A 13,786-nucleotide genomic window follows, 5' to 3' on the forward strand; every position below is an offset into this window, starting at 1 on the left:
ACATTTTTGACATGCGTTTTTCTGGATTTGTTTGTTGTTATTCTGTCTCTCACTGTTCAAATAAACCTACCATTAAAATTATAGACTGATCATTTCTTTGTCTGTGGGCAAACGTACAAAATCAGCAGGGGATCAAATACTTTTTTCCCTCACTGTACATTCTTCTGTGTGTGAGTGTTTGAATGTCTCAGAGCCTTGACTCGACATACCTGTAGGGGAGAGTGAGACTTTCAATTTAATTTAAAAATGACATTGAACACCATCATGCAATGTGAACTCGCTCTCTGGCCGGAGTAATGTTGTAACAGCCAGTCCACAAGCACACGCACACTCACACACACGCACACACAGCTGCATATGAAAGAGGAGATGCCTGTACAATATCTAATGCACACCCATATCTTGTTCGCCGCTGTAATTGGAATTCTTTCAAAATGAATAATATAATATAAGAATAAGCTTTGGCCTGGTCTCAATTCTCACTTCTATCAGTATTGCCTGAGGTTAGCGTGGATGTGCTTGGTTGGCCCCGGCTGTATACGCCTCACACAGCTCCTGAATGAATGTTACACACACAATCCATGTCAGGAGAAAAAAGATTCCACCACCGTTCCATGGATTAACCTTGAATCATCAATCTGTCCGGTTTGTCCTTGTCCATTAGGCCATTGTGTGCATCCATGTTCTTTGTCATGGTTGAACTTGGTTTAGTGACTGGTGCATTAGTAAACCACAGGGGAGATGAGGAGCCTGTTTCACACAGCCGTACAAACAGTAGGTTAATCATCACTGCTGGCTTAGTAGATACTGTAGAGACTGCTTGCTAGGGTCCCTCCAGCACTCCCTGATTTCCTGCACACTACAACAAAGATGAGGAAGTCCCTTAGGTGGCACTGGAGCAGAACGGAAGCCTACAGTCACCTGATTTAGTATGATAAATCATGTAAAGCTAGGCCGTGGAGCCCTAAATCATGGCTAATGGAGCTGCTTCAGGAGGATGTGCTGCTAGCTTCCTGGTAGCTAGTGGTGGAGGTATGTTTGTATGAGGCGTAATAAGACAGCTGAGGGTGATTGGTCGACTTCTTGTATTGGCCACTGGGGACCACAGCTCCATAAGCCCATAGAGATGTACTAGAGAGCTCTTCTCCATAAGCCCATAGAGCCCAGAGCTCCTCTCCATAAACCCATAGAGCTCCTCTCCATAAGCCTCACCAGTATGTGCTGCTGTGGCCTCAGGATTGGGGAGAAGTACTTAATGGGGGAGTGGTATTATTTTTTCTAGGTTACTCTCACTTTGTCTAACCCTCTCTCTCTTTTTCCTTCTTTCACTCCCTCTCTATCTCTCTATCTATACTGTATATACAGTGCCTTCGGAAAGTATTCAGACCCCTTGACTTTTTCCACATTATGTTACGTTACAGCTTTATTCTAAAATGGATTAAATAGTTTTTTTCCCTCATCAATCTACACACAATACCCCATAATGACAAAGCAAAACAGGTTTTTATTTTAAAAAAATAAAAAAAATATCACATCTACATAAGTATTCAGACCATTTACTTTGATGGCAGCGATTACAGCCTCGAGTCTTCTTGGGTATGACGCTACAAGCTTTGCACACCTGTATTTGGGGAGTTTCTCCTCTTCTCTGCAGATCCTCTCCAGCTCTGACAGGTTGGATGGGGAGCCTCGCTGCACAGCAATTTTCAGATCTCTCCAGAGATGTTCGATCGGGTTCAAGTCCGGGCTCTGGCTTGGCCACTCAAGGACTTTCAGAGACTTGTCCCGAAGCCACTTCTGCGTTGTCTTGGCTGTGTGCTTAGGGTCGTTGTCCTGTTGGAAGATTAACCTTCACCCCAGTCTGAGGTCCTGAGCACACTGGAGCAGGCTTTCATCAAGGATTACTCTGTACCTGACTAGTCTCCCAGTCCCTGCCGCTGAAAAACATCCCCACAGCATGATGCTGCCACCACCATGCTTCACCGTAGGGATGGTGCCAGGTTTCCTTCAGACGTGATGCTTGCCATTCAGGCCAAAGAGTTCAATCTTGGTTTCATCAGACCAGAGAATCTTGTTTCTCATGGTCTGAGAGTCTTTAGCTGCCTTTTGGCAAACTCCAAGCGGCTGTCATGTGCCTTTTACTGAGGAGTGGCTTCCGTCTGGCCACTACCATAAAGGCCTGATTGAGGGAGTGCTGCACAGATGGTTGTCCTTCTGGAAGGTTCTCCTATCTCCACAGAGGAACTCTGGAGCTCTGTCAGAGTGACCATCGGGTTCTTGGTCACCTCCCTGACCAAGGCCCTTCTCTCCTGATTGCTCAGTTTGGCTGGGGGGGCAGCTCTAGGAAGAGTCTTGGTGGTTGCAAAGTTATTCCATTTCAGAATGATGGAGGCCACTGTGTTCTTGGGGAACTTAAATGCTGCAGAAATGTTTTGGTACCCTTCCCTAGATTTGTGCCTCAACACAATCCTGTCTCGACGCTCTACGGACAATTCCTTTGACCTCATGGCTTGGTTTTTGCTCTGACATGCACTGTCAACTGTTGGACCTTTATATAGACAGGTGTGTGCCTTTTCATGTCCAAGTCCAATCAAGTTTAGAAACATCTCAGGAATGATCCATGGAATCAGGATGCACCTGAGCACAATTTCGAGTCTCATAGCAAAGGCTCTGAATACTTATGTAAATAAGATATTTCCGTTTTATATATATACATATCAATATTTGAAGGAAAAAATAAATGTTTTTCGCTTAGTCATTATGGGGTGTTGTTTAGATTTATGAGGGAAAAAAATCATTGTATCCATTTTAGAATAAGGCTGAAACGTGAAGAAGTGAAGGGGTCTGAATACTCTCCGAATGCACTGTATATATACTGTATATATCTCTCTCCGTGCTGCATCTCATCTCAACCCTTGCTTTTCTCTCAGAGAGAACCTCTCCTTTCATTCACTTGTTCCTCTCCCCGTTCTCTCCTACCCCCTCCCTCATCTCTCTCTGCTCTCCATGGCTGCACCCACCGTACTAGCATCTCTCTCTCTTCTCTCTCTGTGATCTTTGTTCTCTTTTGTTTTAATGTGACACCCCAGCTGAGAGAGAGGGGCGTTCAAAGGCTGGTCTCTCCCTCAGGGTCCACCTCTAGCAGGGAGAGACACCTGGGAATATTTCCCTCCCAGAGGCATTGTACACATTGTCGCAGCATTCAACCCCACAACACGCTAATTACAAAACTAATTCAACCTCCTAGCAATCAATACACGGTTAAAGATTTCCAACAACCATTCTTCAGATTTGTGATTAGCGATACCTGAATGAGAGCGGGAGAACAGGATACTGTTAAATGTGAACAGGGGAGTGAGAGAAAATGTCCTTTTATCCTTTTGTGTTTTATCGTTGGTTTAAACATGAGTAGCGCTATCAAAGGTAGAGCCAGAATGCCATCCATATCATTACAAATCCTAGCCGCTTTGACACGATGCAGTGCCCTGGCATGACACCACTTAGTATGGTCCCCTGACTGTGTAACACAGATATAAAAACAGTGCTTGCCATTCTGTCCTTCTGATTTCAATTCTTACAAGAGCATTACCAGTTGTCAGACTGTGTCTCCCCACAGACGAGACGAGCCCAGTGATATGGGTATCCATCCCAAATGCAAACCGCACATGCTGGGCTGTATCCCAAATGGCACCCTATTCCCTTCATAGTGCACTACTTTTGACCAGGACCCATAGGGCTATGGTCAAAAGTAGTGCACTATGTAGGGAATATGTTGCCATTTGGGATGCACAGTTGGTGAACTCTCCTGACCTATATCTCCTCAAGCACAGCTGTGTGTATCATGGCCAGCCAGTGTAGACAAAACTAACATATGTTATATAATTCTGTTGGAGCTCTTGGATAGACTGTGGTGTAAAGTACTTAAGTAAAATTACTTTAAAGTACTACTTAAGTAGTTTTTTTGGGGTATCTGTACTTTACTTTACTATTTATATTTTTGACTACTTTTACTTTTACTTCACTACATTCCTAAAGAAAATAATGTACTTTTTACTCCATACATTTTTACCTGACACCCAAAAGTGATCGTTACATTTTGAATGCTTAGCAGGACAGGAAAATTTTCAAATTCACGCACTTATCAAGATAACATCCTTAGTCATACCTACTGCCTCTGATCTGACGGACTCACTAAACACAAATACTTAGTTTGTAAATGATGTCTGAGTGTTAGTGTGCCCCTGGCTATCCGTTAAAAAAAATGTCAACAAGAAAATCATGCTGTCAGGTTTGGTTAATATATGGAATGTTTAATACTTTTACTTTTGATCATTAAGTATATTTTAGCAATTACATTTACTTTTGATACTTAAGTATATTTAAAACCAAATGCTTTAACTTTTACTCTAGTAGTATTTTATTGGGTGACTTTCACTTTTACTTGAGTCATTTTCTATTAAGGTATCTTTTACTTTTACTCAAGTATGAAAATTGGGGAAGTAGTGGTGACTATTCAGCATGATACATGTCAATTGGGGTGGGGGCAGGGTAGTCTGGGGGGGCAGGAGGAGCAGGTAGCTGACTAGTGGTGGCTATTCAGCAGCCTGATGGTCTGGGGGTAGAAGCTATTGGCCAGTCTTTTAGTTGTAGCCATGATACTCCTATACTGCCTGCGTCTGAATGATGGAAGCGGGGAGAACAGGCCATGGCTCGGGTGGCTGAGGTCCCTGATGATCTTCTTGGCCTTACTGTGACACCTGGTGTTGTAGGTGTCCTGGAGGGCAGGCAGTGTGCACCCAATGGTGCGTTCGGCTGAGCGTACTGCTCTCTGTAGTGCCTTGCGGTCAGCTGCGGTGGAGTTGCCGTACCAGGCTATGATGCAGCCTGACAGTATGCTCTCGATGGTGCTCCTGTAGAACACTGTGAGGGCCCTCGGGGACAGGCCGAATTCCTTCAGCCTCCTGAGGTTAAAGAGTCGCTGTCGTGCCGCCTTCACCACGGTGTCCGTGTGGTTTGGCCAGTTCAGCTCCTCTGAGATGTGTTCGCCGAGGAACTTAAAGTTTTTGACTGTCTCCATGGCAGCCCCATTGATGAAGATGAGGGGCGTGCCCAGCTTGGTTCCTCCTGTAGTCCACAATCAGCTCCTTTGTTTCGCTGACGTTAAGAGGTTGCGTACCTGGCACCACACCGTTAGTGCCTACCTCCTCCCTGTACGCCGTCTCATCATTGTTGGTAATCAGGCCTACTACTGTTGTGTCGTCAGCGAACTTGATGGAGTTGGAACTGTGTGAGGCCACGTAGTCGTGAGTACAGGAGGGGACTGAGGTCGCAACCTTGTGGACCCCCTGTTTTGAAGATCAGTGTGGAGGAGGTAATGTTGCCTACCTTCACCACCTGGGGGCTGTCCAGGAAGTCCAGGGCCCAGTTGCATAGGCAGGAGTTCAGTCCCAGGGTTGTGAGCTTTGTTGTGAGCTTAGAGGGCATTATGGTATTGAAGGCCGAGCTGTAGTCAAACAGCATCCTAACATATATGCATTTATTTTGTCCAGGTGGGTGAGGGCAGTGCAATGGCGATTGCGTCGTCTGTGGATCTGTTGGGGCGATAGGCGAATTGGAGAGGGTTGAGTGTGTCGGGGCGGGAGTAGATGATGTGGTCTTTGACTAGCCTCTTGAAGCACTTCATGATGACGGAAGTGAGTGCTACGGGTTGCTAGTTGTTCAGTTACTTTCCCTTTCTTGGGCACGGGGATGATGGTGAACATCTTGAAGCAGGTGGGGATAACGGCCTGAGCAAGAGAGAGAAAATATCTGCACATGCTCCAAGGGTGCGTTAAGGGATGCTGTCTGGGCCGGCAGCCTTGCGAGGGTTAACAGGTTTGAATGACTTACATACGTCCTCCGCGGAGACTGTAAGCACGTAGCCCTCGTTGTCCATAGGGTCTCTCATCGGCAGCTCAGTCGTTTTGCTCGAAGCGTGAGAAAAAAGGTGTTTCGCTCGTCTAGTAGGGCGGCATTGCTGTCCGCGACGTGACTGGCTTTCTTTTTGTAGTCCATGATCGTTAAAAGCCCTGCCACATGCTGAATCGTCTTCGAGTAGGAGTGCTGATCAAGGATCAGAGCCTCCCTGTCCATATAATCGTATTCGTTACGATCTAAAAGGCACATTTGATCCTAAATCCTAGCACTCCCGAGTCTTTATGGAGTGTTTGATGCTACGGTAGAATAGAACAGAACCAACTCTATTGAAAAGTGGGGAGCCACAAAGGTGAAATTCCTTCACTTTAAACAAAGCAGTTGGTACTATGATATGCATACTATCATAACCTAGGAAAAATGTGAAGCCACCAGCCTTCTCTCTGAGGGATAAAGCTGTAGTTTCTCTATCTTCCGCTAGCCCAAAGACAGCCATGTATCTTCCCTGCTAGCTCAAAGACAGCCAAGTTTCTTCCCTTCTAGCTCAAAGACAGCCATCTCACAGCTTGACTAGTTTCTGCTCCCCAGCCACAGGACTAGTTGTGTGGGTAATGGGCATCTTGTGACAATTATCTCTCTTGTTTGCTCTCTTTCTTTCTTGCTGTCTCCCTCTCTCCTCTCTCTTGCTAGGCAAATCTCCGCCTTATCTTAGCTCATTGGTCACCATAGCAACACCCACCCGTAGTATGCGCTCCAGCAGGTATATCTCACTGGTCATCCCCAAAGCCAACACCTCTTTGGCCGCCATTCCTTCCAGTTCTCTGCTGCCAATGACTGGAACGAACTGCAAAAATATCTGAAGCTGGAGACTCTTATCTCCTTCACAAAATTTAAGCATCATTTGTCAGAGCACCTTACCGATCACTGCACCTGTACACAGCCCTTCTAAAATTAGCCCACTCAACTACCTCATCCCCATATTGTTATTTATTTTGCTCATTTGCACCCCAGTATCTCTATTTGCACATCATCTCTTGCACATCTATCATTCCAGTGTTAATACCAATTGTAATATTTTGCACTATGGCCTATTTATTGCCTTACCTCCATAACTTGCTACATTTGCACACAATGTATATATATTTTCTGTGGTATTTTTTACTTTGTTTTGTTTTACCCCATATGTAACTCTGTGTTGTTGTTTTTATCGCACTGCTTTGCTTTATCTTGGCCAGGTCGCAGTTGTAAATGAGAACTTGTTCTCAACTGGCTTACCTGGTTAAATAAAGGTTAAATAAAAAATTAAATAAAAATATGTGACTACATAGAGCCATGACTACATGGAACTCTATTCCACATCAAGGAACTCATGCAAGCAGTAAAATTAGATTTAAAAAAAACATAAAAATACACCTTATGGAACAGCGGGGACTGTGAAGCAATTTCTTGTTTACAAACTATAGTTTTAGCAAGTCGGTTAGGAATCTACTTTGTGCATGACACAAGTAATTTTTCCAACAATTGTTTACAGACAGATTATTTAACTTATAATTCACTGTATCACAATTCCAGTGGGTCAGAAATTTACATACACTAAATTGACTGTGCCTTTAAACAGCTTGAAAAATTCCAGAAAATGATGTCATGGCTTTAGAAGCTTCTGATAGGCTAATTGACATAATTTGAGTCAATTGGAGGTATACCTGTGGATGTATTTCAAGGCCTGCCTTCAAACTCAGTGCCTCTTTGCTTGACATCATGGGAAAATCTAAAGAAATCAGCCAAAAAATAATTGTAGACCTCCACAAGTCTGGTTCATCCTTGGGAGCAATTTCCAAATGCCTGAAGGTACCACGTTCATCTGTACAAACAATAGTACGCAAGTATAAACACCATGGGACCACACAGCCGTTATACCACTCAGGAAGGAGACGCGTTCTGTCTCCTAGAGATGAACGTACTTTGGTGCGAAAAGTGCAAATCAATCCCAGAACAACAGCAAAGGATCTTGTGAAGATGCTGGAGGAAACAGGTACAAAAGTATCTATATCCACAGTGAAACGAGTCCTATATCGACATAATCTGAAAGGCCGCTCAGCAAGGAAGAAGCCATTGTTCCAAAACCGCCATAAAAAAGCCAGACTACGGTTTGCAACTGCACATGGGGACAAAGATCGTACTTTTTGGAGAAATGTCCTCTGGTCTGATGAAACAAAAATAGAACTGTTTGGCAATAATGACTATCGTTATGTTTGGAGGAAAAAGGGTGTGGCTTACAAGCCGAAGAACACCATTTCAACCGTGAAGCATGGGGGTGGCAGCATCATGCTGTGGGGGTGCTTTGCTGCAGGATGGACTGGTGCACTTCACAAAATAGATGGCATCATGAGGAAGGAAAATTATGTGGATATATTGAAGCAACATCTCAAGACATCAGTCAGGAAGTTGAAGCTTGGTCGCAAATGGGTCTTCCAAATGGACAATGACCCCAAGCATACTTCCAAAGTTGTGGCAAAATGGCTGAAGGACAACAAAATCAAGGTATTGGAGTGGCCATCACAAAGCCCTGACCTCAATCCTATAGAAGATTTGTGGGCAGAACTGAAAAAGTGTGTGCGAGCAAGGAGGCCTACAAACCTGACTCCGTTACACCAGCTCTGTCAGGAGGAATGGGCCAAAATTATCATTTGATTTACACAACATGCCTACCACTTTGAAGAGGCAAAATATTTTTTCTTGTGAAACAAACAAGAAATAAGACAAAAAAACTGAATTTGAGCGTGCGTAACTATTCACCCCCCCAAAGTCAATACTTTGTAGAGCCACCTTTTGCAGCAATTACAGCTGCAAGTCTCTTGGGGTATGTCTTTATAAGCTTGGCACATCTAGCCACTGGGATTTTTGCCCATTCTTTAAGGCCAAACTGCTCCAACTCCTTCAAGTTGGATGGGTTCCGCTGGTGTACAGCAATCTTTAAGTCATACCACAGATTCTCAATTGGATTGAGGCCTGGGCTTTGACTAGGCCATTCCAAGACATTTAAATGTTTCGACTTAAACCACTCGAGTGTTGCTTTAGCAGTATGCTTAGGGTCATTGTCCTGCTGGAAGGTTAACTTCCGTCCCAGTCTCAAATCTCTGGAAGACTGAAACAGGTTTCCCTCAATAATTTCCCTGTATTTAGCGCCATCCATCATTCCTTCAATTCTGACCAGTTTCCCAGTCCCTGCCGATGAAAAACATCCCCACAGCATGATGCTGCCACCACCATGCTTCACTGTGGGGATGGTGTTCTCGGGGTGATGAGAGGTGTTGGGTTTGCGCCAGACATTTTCCTTGATGGCCAAAAAGCTAAATTTTAGTCTCATCTGACCAGAGTACCTTCTTCCATATGTTTGGGGAGTCTCCCACATGCCTTTTGGCGAACACCAAACGTGTTTGCTTATTTTTTTCTTTAAGCAATGGTGTTTTTCTGGCCACTCTTCCGTAAAGCCCAGCTCTGTGGAGTGCACGGCTTAAGGTGGTCCTATTGACAGATCCTCCAATCTCCGCTGTGGAGCTTTGCAGCTCCTTCAGGGTTATCTTTGGTCTCTCTGTTGCCTCTCTGATTAATGCCCTCCTTGCCTGGCCTGTGAGTTTTGGTGGGCGGCCCTCTCTTGGCAGGTTTGTTGTGGTGCCATATTCTTTCAATTTTTTAATAATGGATTTAATGGTGCTCAGTGGGATGTTCAAAGTTTCTGATATTTTTTATAACCCAACCCTGATCTGTACTTCTCCACAACTTTGTCCCTGACCTGTTTGGAGAGCTCCTTGGTCTTCATGGTGCCGCTTGCTTGGTGTTGCCCCTTGCTTAGTGGTGTTGCAGACTCTGGGGCCTTTCAGAACAGGTGTGTGTATATATACTGAAATCATGTGACAGATCATTTGACACTTAGATTGCACATAGGTGGACTTTATTTAACTAATTATGTGACTTCTGAAGGTAATTGGTTGCACCAGATCTTATTTAGGGGCTTTATAGCAAAGGGGGTGAATACATATGCACGCACTACTTTTCCATTATTAATTTTTTAGAATTTCTTGAAAAAGTTATTTTTTTCATTTCACTTCATCAATTTGGACTATTTTGTGTATGTCCATTACATGAAATCCAAATAAAATCCATTTAAATTACAGGTTGTAATGCAACAAAATTGGAAAAACGACAAGGGGGATGAATACTTTTGCAAGGCACTGTATTTATGAGTGCTATATATAAATATTTACTAAATAAGCTAAAGTAAAAAAAATAACAATAACTAGGCTATATACAGGGGGCCGGTACCGAGTCAATATGCGGGGGTACAGGTTAGTCGAGGTAATTTGTACATGTAGGTAGGGGTAAAGTGACTATGCAAAGATAATAAACAGCGAGTAGCAGCAGTGTAAAAACAAAAGGGGGGGGGGTGTCAATGCATCTTTTTTTCATTGCATTAGAAGGTGAAGGTGAACACCTACTCAGACGTTTCGCTGAGAGATCTTCATCAGGCCGTCCCTTTTTCCTTTCCGCACTCTGGGAAAAGGGAAGTATCTGAACATTTCCCAATTTTTCTTCATTCTATGAGTAGCCTCTGTCTTTGTTTACAGCAGAACCCATTGCTATGCAGATTAATATCCGGTGTGTCATGTTGATATAATAATAATAATATGCCATTTAGCAGACGCTTTTATCCAAAGCGACTTACAGTCATGCGTGCATAATTATTTTATTTTTTGTGTATGGGTGATCCCGGGGATCGAACCCACTACCTTGGCGTTACAAGCGCCGTGCTCTACCAGCTGAGCTACAGAGGATATCTACTCCGTCCCTCCTCTCCCCTTGCTCCGTTAGTGATTGTATGGATATCTGAAATGGCTGCTCGTGAATTAAGTGGATTTACTGATGGACCTCATTGTAATTTTGAGAATAGACACTGGAAATCTCATTTTGCCTCTCCGTGTTGTTATTGCTCTGCTGCTGTTGCCCTGAAAAAGTCTTAGCTTGGTGTTTTCCTTTGGCTGGCCCTCTCTCCACTCTCATTACCTGTTTATATACAGACAGTACACCAGGCAGTCACAGTTTCCTTTGCTTTACACTCTCTGTCTAAGACTGGGTGAGGGGGCCATATCCTGTCAGCATCGTCCTGTCAGCCTCAGCGGTTTCAACCATCCACCAGGAAAGTGTTTACGTACCTAGCTAGCTTGTCAACAGTTCGGTCATTGAGCCTCAGTGTTTTCAACCATCCACCAGGAAAGTGTTTACGTACCTAGCTAGCTTGTCAACAGTTCGGTCATTGAGCCTCAGTGTTTTCAACCAGACACCAGGAAAGTGTTTACGTGCCTAGCTAGCTTGTCAACAGTTCGGTCATTGAGCCTCAGTGTTTTCAACCAGACACCAGGAAAGTGTTTACTTGCCTAGCTAGCTAGTAGTCAACAGTTCGGTATGTTGCCTTGCATACTGGTAAGAGCCTCTTAACAAAGCAGCAACAATGAGGTCTATCTCAGATAATGGCAGTGTCAATGACTTGTGAGTTATTGACACTGACAGTCCTACTACACTTAGTAGGACTGTCTCTCCCCTCTCAATTCTTAGATCGTCTATGAGAATAATTGAATTAACTGGTAGTTGTAATTGAATGACGTGCTATAGTGCTCCTATACGATCCTGTGGACACCTGGGGCTCTGCGTATATATATTGTCTAATTTTCCCAGAAATGGAACCAAATCTAGCCTTAAGAGGGGTTTCCTGAGAGGGGTCACCCAGCCACTGACCCAGGACCTGTTTGTCCGGTGTCTCTCACTCTCGCTCTGTCTCTCTTGCTCTCGCTCTGTCTCTCTCGCTCTGTCTCTCTCGCTCTCTGTCTCTCTCGTTTTGTCTCTCTCTCTCTTTCTCTCTGTCTCTTTCTCTCTCTGTCTCTCTCTCTCTTTCTCTGTCTCTATTTCTGTCTCTGTCAAGACTCAGAAAGTGGATGAAGAGCATTGGGCTCGCCCAGTGTTTCCTCCTGTTTTGAAAACATGGCAGCGAGGCAGGATGGACATATGTGACTAGACAGGACAAAATATGTAATGGGGTTAAGTATAAAGGATATTCAGGATAGTCACCTGGGCTTAGAGCATATGTCCAAGTTTCAAGTTTATTCCATTTAATAGTCTCTCCTGTAGGTAACGTATCGGTTGTGTGTTTCTGTGTGTGTGTCCGTAAACAATCAGCTGTCCATTTCCAGTGGGAGCACACTTCATTAAAGTGCACTTTGGCCGTCTGCTACACAGGCCACTTCATTTACAGTGAGATGGATTTGACTATTAAGATGTAATGAGGCCACAGGCCCGAGTGCCGTTGGTGCGAAGAGGCTCACACTAAGATGAGGAAACAAACAATGACTCAGCTGAAAAAGAAAACACACCTTATTCCCTATGTTGTGCACTACTTTTGACCAGAGCACTAGGGGCCCTGGTCTAAAGTAGTGCACTATAAAGGGAATAGGGTGCCATTTGGAACACGGCCTGCCCTACCTACCTGCCTGTTTTGTCTTCCCAGTAGCCATTAACTCCATGCCCAGCACTGAATTATAGATGTGATGATCTAACCACTTGGTTAGAATTGGAGGAAATGTATGTCCTGATGGCACAGGAGGGGGGAGTGCCATAGTGCATTTTTAAGTGACTTTTGAACAGTTATTTTGTTGATGTGTAAATCAAATGTGAGATCTTCAAAGCATATCTTGTACTGTAGCTGGCTGTTGTAGGGGCATTATTGAATGTGTGTTTTTAGTGCAAACAAAACATTTGATTCACTCATATCACTCTCAAGTCACTCTCCAAACCACCATCTTGAGCTAGAAGAGGCAGTTTGTGTGTGTGTTCATCATGAGGCCCTATTGCCCCGAGCCAGTAGGTTACTGATGGAAAACTGCCTCTGTCACCTCAACATTCTGCCACTGTCCCCACATTTGCTCTGTGTCACCTCAGTGTCCCTGCGCCTTGCCTGGGGGGAGAGACAATGTCTGCATCCCAAATGGCACCCTATTCCTTTTATAGTGCACTACTTTTGACCAGCACTGCCAGGGCCCTGGTCAAAAGAAAGTGTACTATTTACATTTAAGTCATTTAGCAGACGCTCTTAAGGAGTAGGGTGCCATTTGACCCTGTCTGGTTCCCATTTGGGACTGAGAAACAGACAGTGATGTTAGAGAGCCAAGTGTAACCCCACTGTGCAATTCCGGAAAATGGAATTGTCACTCAATGAATGAAACAGAAGTCCTTAGAAGAAGCTGCTGTTGAAATGTGTCAGTGTGACTTTCCTCCTGTATCTGTGATGATGAATGTGATTCACATGCTCTTCAAGGAACATAGTGTTGTCTTGGGGAATAGAATGTGAAGATAGTATTTTTCTCCCTTTCTCTGTCTACACCATGCCAGAACTCTCATTTACTTGTAACCCACAGTGTCCCAAACCTATTCCTCTTGTTTAGAAACCCATTCACAACCCATGACTCCTATTAAGCCTCCCTCCACTGTACATCCCCCCCGCAGCAACAAACAGTGCACTGTAATGGCAACCGTACGGGAAACCGCAGCGATGGGCTCATTTTCATACTGATGAAGTGAGCTGTTGCTGTGGCTGCCATTGCCGCTGCTCCTCTGCCTTCTGCAATATCACCATGAAGTTTAATGACCCTGTTTGGTTCCCATTTTTTCTCTCTCTCTCTCTCGCTCTCTCTCGCTCTCTCTCTCTCTCTCTCCCTCTCTCTCCCTCTCTCTCTCTCTCTCTCACTCACTCACTCACTCACTCACTCACTCACTCACTCACTCACTCACTCACTCACTCACTCACTCACTCACTCACTCAATAGGA

At 44.4% G+C, this 13,786-nt stretch overlaps 1 protein-coding gene across 4 annotated transcripts in view; it reads left to right on the forward strand.

Moving 5' to 3' along the window:
• The window catches only part of LOC121580868 (partitioning defective 3 homolog), a 299,046-nt gene that overhangs the window by 146,270 nt on the left and 138,990 nt on the right, over positions 1 to 13,786 (forward strand). The gene's annotated exons all lie outside the window — the stretch shown is intronic.

Source organism: Coregonus clupeaformis, chromosome 14 (assembly GCF_020615455.1).
Source record: "Coregonus clupeaformis isolate EN_2021a chromosome 14, ASM2061545v1, whole genome shotgun sequence".
Lineage (NCBI taxonomy): Eukaryota > Metazoa > Chordata > Actinopteri > Salmoniformes > Salmonidae > Coregonus > Coregonus clupeaformis.